Raw genomic sequence first — 10,042 nt, forward strand, 5'->3', positions numbered from 1 at the left:
CATTACTCACATTTTTTTTTCAATTCAGTGTTATATTTTTAGTATAAATGTTATTTATAAATTTTGTAGACAGTGATAGAAGGAAAGTTAAATATTGAAAAGACACTGAAATTCAGAGATCTGTAGCTAAGGTTTTTTTGTTTGTTTGTTTCCCTCTGACCTTCAAAACATGTCACCTGCTTGTAGGACACACACAGGTGTGTGTCCTACAAGCAGGTGACATACAAGGTCAATCAGATGGAGGCCTTGAGTTGGTGTCAGGTGCTGAGTGCAGGTGCTTTCAGAGTTTCAAATAAACTTTGACTTCTGGTGCATGGATGTTGCTGACTTATTTGGAGAGTAGATTTACTTTTGTGTCAGAATGATGACTTTAGAGTAGAATTGAGGCTGCCTACCCATATGACTCACTACAAAGAGTCAAAATGGACCCTAGCTTTTGATGACTCTTTGCACTGAACATGGCTGTTGGCTGAGCTCATGCAGGGACTCAGGGTACAATGTAGGATTTGGTGCTAGACATAAATGCTTTTAATAGAAATTACATTTTTTGGCATGGTAAAAATAATAAATAGGAATAACTCTTAGTTTACTTTTGATTATTTCTGTCTCTGTGGCCTTAAACAAGAATATGTAAAATGTACCTAACACTTTCTGGAGAATTTGTTGTTGAAAAGATATTAAGGGGAAAAAATGTGTGCTCATTTTCACATGAAGAAGAATATGATTTTTTTCTAAATTAGTGAATATATTTTTACCTTTAGAGTCAATAATTGGGAACTAGGATCTAGACCACTAAAAATAACACTGCATAAAAATATAGCTTCAGATTTGTGTTGAAATAGCAATTTGAACACAAATAAAGTAAACATAATAGAACTAAGCATAAACAGGGAGTCGGGCTGTAGCGCAGCGGGTTAAGCGCAGGTGGCACAAAGCACAAGGACCGGCATAAGGATCCCAGTTCGAACCCCGGCTCCCCACCTGCAGAGGAGTCGCTTCACAGGCGGTGAAGCAGGTCTGCAGGTGTCTATCTTTCTCTCCCCCTCTCTGTCTTCCCCTCCTCTCTCCATTTCTCTCTGTCCTATCCAACAACGACAACAACAATAATAACTACAACAATAAAACAACAAGGGCAAAAAAAGGGAATAAATAAAATAAAAAATAAAAAAAGAACTAAGCATAAACAAAATATACTATAGTCTGCTACAATGCCAGCCTGCAGCATTTGCTTATTATGGATTTGATTTTGTGAAAAGTGCAATTTCTCAAAATAGAATAAAACACAGAGGCACACATATGAAAACATACACATGCAAACTAGTTTAAAGTCATATTATTCACATACACACACACACAGAGAGAGAGAGAGAGAACATTAAAATGGAATATAGAAGGTTTTAACCTGGTAAAATACAAACCTATTTACCTGAGGCCCCAGAGGCTGCAGATTCAACCCAAAATACCACTTCATGTCAGACCTGGATTGTTCTCCGGTTCTTTCTTTCATTCTATTCTCAGCTTCTTATTATGGATAAAAAAATGATTGATAGATAGATAGACGATAGCTATTCCTTTAAAATATAAATAAAATAATATAAATCAGCATATATAAAAAAGACATGTGAAATGAATTGTTTTAATTTTTTTATTATTATTGGAAGTAAGATCAGCCAGAAGGAGAAAGATGAAGGTTTTATTCATAGGTGGGATTTAATGAAGAAAAGGAAAACATTAATTCTTTCAGTCCTAAAGGAAAGATTTTCTCTCACACACATACACTTTCTCTCTCTCTCTCTCTCTCTCTCCTCTCTCTCTTCCTCTTCCTCCTCCTCCTCCTGCTCCTCCTCCTCCTTCTTCTTCTTCTTCTCCTTTCCCTCCCCCTCACCAGTTGAACATACACATAAATGAACCCAGCAATGGAGGACCAAAACTGTAACTGGGGAATGGTGGAAGTTGAGGAGCAGAGTGACAGCAGCCAGATTGCAAGAAAGATTTCATTGTAAAGTCATAAATTGGCTGCAAAAAACAAGATTCCACAGTCAAACCTGTAGAGCACAGGGCAGTCTGCTATTTTGACAACCTGGTTGCTGTTGTTTGAACCCTTTCCAACACTGCCACCTCAGGAGCGTGTCTGCATCCTGGGAAGAATAGATGAAGGCAAGTCTCCAAGAACTGCCTCACCAAATTGAGTGACACCAGGCACCCTTTCAAGGGCGAGACACAAAAGAGGGAGAATTATTCTCCTCTGCAATTTGCTGGGCTTCTGGTCAGACTTAGCCATTTAAAGTCTTAGTAGGCATAATGATCAGCAGGGATCTGAACCTATATTTAATTTTATTCTCTGTGAGTCATAGAATAGCTTCTCAAAGAGAATTAAAGAGCACATGGTCAGCAGCAGGGAATAGCCATCTCCAATTCTAAAGCTCATGTTGGATTCCCAGAAATCTGACTATGAAGAACCTTAAAAACTGCAGCCATCCAATGTAATCTTTATTACTTTTAATTGGGTTGCATTTGTTCCCAAAAACCAGTAAACCTGAATATTTATGAAGACATATTTCTAAGAGTGCAGAAAACCACAAGTTCAGTCCAAAGCTTAATGATTTCCCCTCAGAAAGGAATTTCTCTAAGACTGTGTGAAATAAAAAGGCATGATAGCAGTACATAGAACTGAAATTCTTGAAAGTTGTCTCGTCTGTGTCACTCTGTTCTATAAGTTTTACTAAATTTACTATTTTATTATCCTATTGTAAATAAAAGATAAAGAGCATTAACAAGGTTAAAAAAAAAAAAAAAGAAGGAAATGGTGTATTGCGCCAGAGTAAAGGTCTCTGTGGGTGGAGTTGTTCACGTCCTGGAACATGATGGCAGAGGAGGACCTAGTGGGGGATTAGTGTTATGTGGAAAACTGAGAACTGTTACATGCACCAACCACTATGTTGTACTGTCGACTGTAAACCATTAATACCTTCCATTTTGAAAAACTTAAAAAAAAAAAGAAGTTAAAAGGAATCTATGCAAATTACAGATGTCATCTTGGAACAAGAGTTCTGTTCTTTAAGACACACTGTTAATGGCTTCATGATATAGTAATTACTCCTTTTTTGAGAAAAATACTACTTGATTTCCCTTAGTCTGTTATAAATGAACTATTAAAATTTGCAAATGTGGCTTCTCAAAAATTAATATAACATAACATTTAAATGAGCAACAAATGGGTTCATTCTTACTAATGAAGAAATCTAAGATTTAGAAGGCATATTTTTTTACTTCTTTTTTAAGATGTTGAAAGCCAGAATTAAAAAAAAAAGTCTCACAGAATGTCTACATGTAAAGGCACTTCAAAAGTTTGTATATAGAAAAGTGTAACCAAAACAAAAGTTTCATGTGGTAATGATAACGTTATTCCATTAATCCTGACTCCATTTGGCTTCTTTCCCATTACTGAAAGCACTGCTAACAGGGAGTCAGTCAGCTAGTCAGCTAGTCAGCTAGTCAGCTAGTCAGCTAGTCAGCTGGCTAGTTGACCTTGGAGGACATCTGAATCCTTACTCCATGAAAAGCTTCTTTCTTTCCTGCCATCAGACTGGTGGGGGCCTGCTTGTACGAGAGAGAGATGTATTGTCTGCAAAGTTCAACAAAACTTACCCGATAGTTTGCTTTCCTCCTGTATTAGGTGACATATAAGGCCCTATATTTTGCTCTGTCTTTACCTCATCACAGACCCCTGCAAGCGTCAACCCGGCTTTGACCTAGCACGTTATGATTGGGCCCTCCTCAATCGCTATCGAACAGGCCGGTGCACCGCTATGTTCCATCGCTGGGGAGCCAGAGACGACCCGAACTGCCCCTGCGGCTACAGACAGACTGTGACCCACATAGTCAATGACTGCCACCTCTCCAGATTCAAAGGAGGTCTCGAAACTTTACATCAGGCTCAACCTGACGCTGTTGACTGGCTACGGAAGAAGGGCAAACGCTAGAAGAAGAAGAAGAAGAAGAAGAAGAAGAAGAAGAAGAAGAAGAAGAAGAAGAAGAAGAAGAGCAAGAGGAAGAGGAAGAGGAAGAGGAAGAGGAAGAAGAAGAAGAAGAAGAAGAAGAAGAAGAAGAAGAAGAAGAAGAAGAAGAAGAAGAAGAAGGAGAAGAAGAAGAAGAATTAATTCAGATATCTAGGTTATCGGTAGGTTTTGAAACTCAGCTCCACAGGAACTGGGTTTTGACTATCTCATAGGACTCTAAGGGGAGAAGATGAGCTTAACTGGAAGACTGGATTGAACTTAACCCCAGCAGTTAATATTCTACAGTTGAATCAGGAAATGGAGGGGCAGATTTAGGGACTCAAATTCTGCTGGCCTCACTCTCCTGAAATAATAAATAAATAAAATTAGGACCTATTAAAGGCTTTGTTCTAGGAGGAAGTTTGAGGGGCTATGGAGCCAGACATAACTCAGCTTCATAAGAGTGACAACTAAGACAAAAATATTTGAATAAATTGAAGTAAAGTTGATAATATATTTTATTCAGTGGTGGCTGATGCAAATATTCATCTTTTAAAATTAAAACACACACACACACGCACACGCACACGCACATGCACACATCAAGGTTTGAACAAGTCCATTCTACTGGGCTTTTGCCACAAAGATGTATACAGTATAGGGAATGAATTATTTCATTTGACAGAATGATTTGTTCCATATTGCAGTTAAAGAAACTGATTAAAGCTCTCTGATCTGGTTGTCAGAGATCTTTGAAGCTTTTCAAATTTATTCTACTCTTTTCTGAAACTGTATAGTTACTTCTTGTAATTGCTCACTAGATGTGCATATCAATTTCAGAAAAGGGTAACAGTTTTCTAGTTAAATATTCAAGATGTTGGTATTGCCAACTCTACTCAATTTATTATTAAATTTCTCTAATTTTTGGTAGTATAATTCAATAGCCTCATTGTTGGCTCCTTTGGTTATATTTTCTTTGCCAAAATAAATTTATTTTATATTTGTTTTTAAAAATATTTATTTATTATTTATTCCCTTTTGTTGCCCCTGTTTTATTGTTGTAGTTATGATTGATGTCATTGTTGCTGGATAGGACAGAGAGAAATGAAGAGAGGAAGGGAAGACAGAGAGAGGGAGAAAAAGACAGACACCTGCAGACCTGCTTCACCACCTGTGAAGTGACTCCACTGAAGGTGGGGATCCGGAGGCTCAAACCAGGATCCTTATGCCGGTCCTTGCGCTTTGTGCCACCTGCGCTTAACCAGCTGCGCTACCACTACCTGACTCCCTTATTTTGTATTTCAACAAGTGATTTACTCTATCCTTCCTTTCTCCTCCTTCTAAATTATTATTAATTTGCATGTTATTGATAATAATTGACTAGTGGTAACCTTTGTTGTATGACTCACTTCCATTAACTCATGTGCTGCCTTTTCTCATCTTTTTTTTTTTATTTGTACTGATAACTTAGAAGGAGAGAAAGGCACATACATATATTAATTTGTCCTTCAACAAAACCAACTTTTCTCCTTATTATAACGTCAGAGTGAATCCATCAAAATGTGCTTAGTTTTAGAAAGATTGCATCTCAGTATCAGACACCTGTTTTAAGAGATCAGACCTAACAGGTAGGTCAGAGCCAACAAGGAAGTGTCTATGAAGCATTTTATAAAGAATTTTATAGGAAAAAAGTCATTGCTAGTATTTTGCCAGGGGGGACACTATGGTGGCAAAGATGTTTAGGGAAGATTAATTTAGTCTGTAGCCAGAAGTTTGTTAGAATAAAGGCAAAGGTCAGCTAACAACCTGTTATTCTCTAAGATTAAAATAAAATGTCATATAGAAGTGGAAATAAGAACAGATATGACAAAGCTAGAAAATGGGATTATAAAAACTAGCCAACAATGGAATGTTAAAGACAAAGTTCTTTTTTTTTTCTCCTTTAAAATTATGTCGGAGGGAGTCAGGCGGTAGTGCAGCGGGTTAAGCACAAGTGGCGCAAAGCGCAAGGACCGGCGTAAGGATCCCGGTTCGATTCCCCTGGCTCCCCACCTACATGGGAGTCGCTTCACAGGTGGTGAAGCAGGTCTGCAGGTGTCTGTCTTTCTCTCTCCATCTCTGTCTTCCCCTTCTCTCTCCATTTCTCTCTGTCCTATCCAACAACGATGACATCAAGAACGACAATAATAACTACAACAATAAAGCAACCAGGGCAACAAAAGGGAATAAATAAATAAATAAATATTTTAAAAATTATCTGTCGGCTAGTACAGTTAGTCTACTTGGTGATCTTGGTGACAGGAAGAAGACAGAATAGAGGAGATGGAATAAGAAGAATTTCCCAGAAATCTGACTATGAAGAACCTTAAAAACTGCAGCCATCCAATGTAATCTGTACCATGTAACTTGAAAGAGTGAGGAAATCAGCAACCTTTTAAATTTTTTTTTAGAACTTCCTCTTAAATCTCATGCATGTGAAGCACATGAGTGTCACATGACCTATTCAGACCATGCTTCCTATGATCACATCCTCAAGCTCCATCTCTTTGCCACTGTGGCGCAGGAAGTTGCAAGTACCAGTAGAAATCTGGTTCTTCTGACTCTTAGGTGTGCTACAGTCTGGAAGTCGCATATTCAACCTGCATCAGATTGCTGGTGGCAGAGCCCACCCCCCGACTACATGGCTAGATTTTTTTTTTAATTTTTAATTTTAATATTTATTTATTTATTTCCTTTTGTTGCCCTTGTTTTTTATTGTTTTAGTTATTATTGTTGTTGTTATTTGATGTCGCTGTTGTTGGATAGGACAGAGAGAAATGGAGAGAGGAGGGGAAGACAGAGAGGGGGTGAGAAAGACAGACACCTGCAGACCTGCTTCACCGCTTGCGCAGCGACCTCTGCAGGTGGGGAGCCAGAGCTCGAATCAGGATCTTTATGCTGGTCCTTGCACTTTGCACTATGTGCGCTTAACCCACTGCGCTACTACCTTACTCCCAACTTTTTTGTTGTTGTTGTTGTGATTTAATGTTGATTTACAAAATTATAAGAGGACAGGGGTATAACTCTACACCTTTCCCACCACCAGAGTTCTGTGTCCTCACTCCCTCCACCAGAAACTGCAGTGCTTCTCCCAAGATCACAGATATGGGTTGACTATTATTTCTATAATTATCTATATGATTATATATTGCCCATTTTTTCCTATGGTCTTGCCTCCTCTTTTTTTTTCTAAGTCACACATACTACTTCTGAGTGTCCTTCCTCCTCCCCCACCCCCACACCCCAAATCTCTCTCTGAGTCTTGGTGGAATTGGAGTTCAGAACCCTCTGGTAATATTCTCTTAACATATACCCCTCTGGGAGTATGGACCAAAATTCTTTATGTGGTTGCAGAAGGTGGGAGATCTGGCTTCTGTAATTGTTTCTTCTCTAGACATGGGCATTGGCAGGTCGATCCATACTCCCAGCCTGTTTCTATCTTTCCCTAGTGGAGCAGGGCTCTGGGGAAGTGAGGTTTCAGGACACATCAATGGGGTTATTTGTCCAGGAAGTTCAGGATGAAATCATAGTAGCATTCAAAACTTGGTGGCTGGGGAGTCGGGCTGTAGTACATGTGGCATAAAGCACAAGGACCAGCATAAGGATCCCGGTTAGAGCCCCGGCTCCCCACCTGCAGGGGAGTCGCTTCACAGGCAGTGTAGCAGGTCTGCAGGTGTCTATATTTCTCTCCCCCTCTCTGTCTTCCCCTCCTGTCTCCATTTCTCTCTGTCCTATCCAACAACAATAATAACTACAACAATAAAACAACAAGGGCAACAAAAGGGAATAAATAAATAAAATAAATTTTAAAAACTTGGTGGCTGAAAGGTGGTAAGATATAAAGCAGGTTAAAAATGTTTAATAAACAGGAACCTGAAAATAGGAATAGAGCAGATGTGAATTGGTATCTTAGGGCAAAAAGAAATTAGAAAGTCTATTTTATGTATGTTCCCAGGGGGGCATGACTTTAGTAATTTTTGCTAGAGCTTGATAGCTAACATGCAGACAGTCTAAAATTATTGTCTGGGAAGATGGTGTCAAAGTTGGCAATAGAACTAGAAAGCTGCATCAGGGTAGAGAATAGCTCTCAAACTTAATTAAAATATAAAAATACAAGTATCTGTTTACCCCATCAATCTTACCCAGGGCATAGATATATATGAGCCTGTATATCCTTGGGTTCCTTTCAGTCTGTGTTCACAATCCAAGGTCAAAGTTGGAAGCATTCTAGGCTGCACTCATTTCAGGACCAGTCGTCCTCAAGTGGGCAATCCCTACCACTGCTACTTTATATAAGGGCAAGGTGCTGAAGAAGTCCAGGAGAGGGCCTATGATGACAGTCCTGGTGGAAGTGACCAGTGATGGTAGAGGGAGTGATCTATTAGAGGTCTAGGCCCATCATATTTATGTGGGAATCCAAGATTCCCTGACTAGGGCCCCAGGTGATGGGGTGTGTGGTTAGCTTTTGGTTTAATTTCCTCTGTTCCTTAACATAGCTCTGTAAATAAGTCATTTTCATTAACAGCTCTGTAAATAAGTCATTTCTCTAGTTAAATCCTTTAATGTCTCTAATTACTCATTTTGTGAGTGCAACTTGTGGTCTGCTGAAAGCCATATAGAAAAGAAAATCAATCTTGATTACAAATTGTTTCTGGATAAAATTGGAGGACAACATCAATAGATATTGGTAGGGAGTTAGCAAATGGGAGCTCTACTGGTTGATGCAAAGGTGAAACAGATTCTATAATTGGCTTGAAAATTAGAACTAAGAAACCGTTTACTAATTTTTCCCTGTCATTTTTAGAATTTACAAATGGTTTTATTGAAGTTACATTGCGTTTTAACATTACAGAAGTTTCAGGTAACCTCACTAAATATCAGTCTGTATATATACTGCACTGTATGGGTGTGTATATATAACATCTTGTAAGGTATCTATAGATGTCTGAGTTCACCAGTAACAAACAAACAAACAAACAAACAAGAACAGTTCTGCCCTTCACCATGCAATTTAACCTTCTGGTACACATGAATGTGTGTGTGTGTGTGTGTGTGTGTGTGTGTGTGTGTGTGTGTGTGTGTGTGTTGCTTTAACTTTTAGTTCTTTCACTGTTGGGTGGTGTTCAGGAATTACATTATAGTTGTTGACATATAGATACAATCTCTCATCTCCCCGTGATAGATGACTGAGATAAATTCACTCCCCCAATTTAGTTCCTTTTCTACGATCATGAACCAGGATCTCACAGCCCATTCAACCCTTTCCGTGTCCCCCTCCGTCCAGAATCCTTTGTGTTGGTGCTGTACATTTAATACAATCCAAGCTGGATTTTATGGTTTCTCTTTCTGTGCTGCTTTCTTAAGTGCGGGCTATGAGTGAGATCATCCAGTAATGACCCTTCTCATTTTAGCTTTTCCTTTGTTTCCTTTCATCCTTCCCTTCTTTCTCCCTTCCTTCTTTTCTTTTTTCTATCCTCCCCTTCCTCCCTTCTTTCTTTTCTTCCTTCCCTCCTTCCTTCTGTCTTCTCTTTCTTTCTTCCTTCCACGATTTCTTTCCTTCCTTCCTTCCTTCCTTCCTTCCTTCCTTCCTTTCTGTCTTTCTTTCTTCCCTTCTTTCTTTCTCAGAATGCTTCTCTGCTCTGGTTATTGGTAGTTTCGGGGATTAAATGTGGGATATTGGATTCTCAGTCATAAAAGTCTTTTACGTAACTATTTTGCTACCTTCCCAGCTGGAATTACAAAAAGAAAAAAAAAGTGTAAATAGTCAATAAATTATTTTTTATGTGAGATTGAATGACAAGCTTATAGATTATACGACTTTGAATATAAAAGAGGTCCGAAATATAGCATTGGGGCTGGCCAAATAGCTCATTTGCATATATGCTGATTGGCAGTGTGCACCACCCAGGTTCTAGCCTGACCCCTGCCACACTGAAGGAAGCTTCAATACTGTGGTCTCTTTCTAGCTCTCTCTTCCTCTCTTTTTCTGCCTCTTTCACTGAAAG

Source organism: Erinaceus europaeus, chromosome 15 (assembly GCF_950295315.1).
Source record: "Erinaceus europaeus chromosome 15, mEriEur2.1, whole genome shotgun sequence".
Taxonomy (NCBI): Eukaryota; Metazoa; Chordata; class Mammalia; order Eulipotyphla; family Erinaceidae; genus Erinaceus; species Erinaceus europaeus.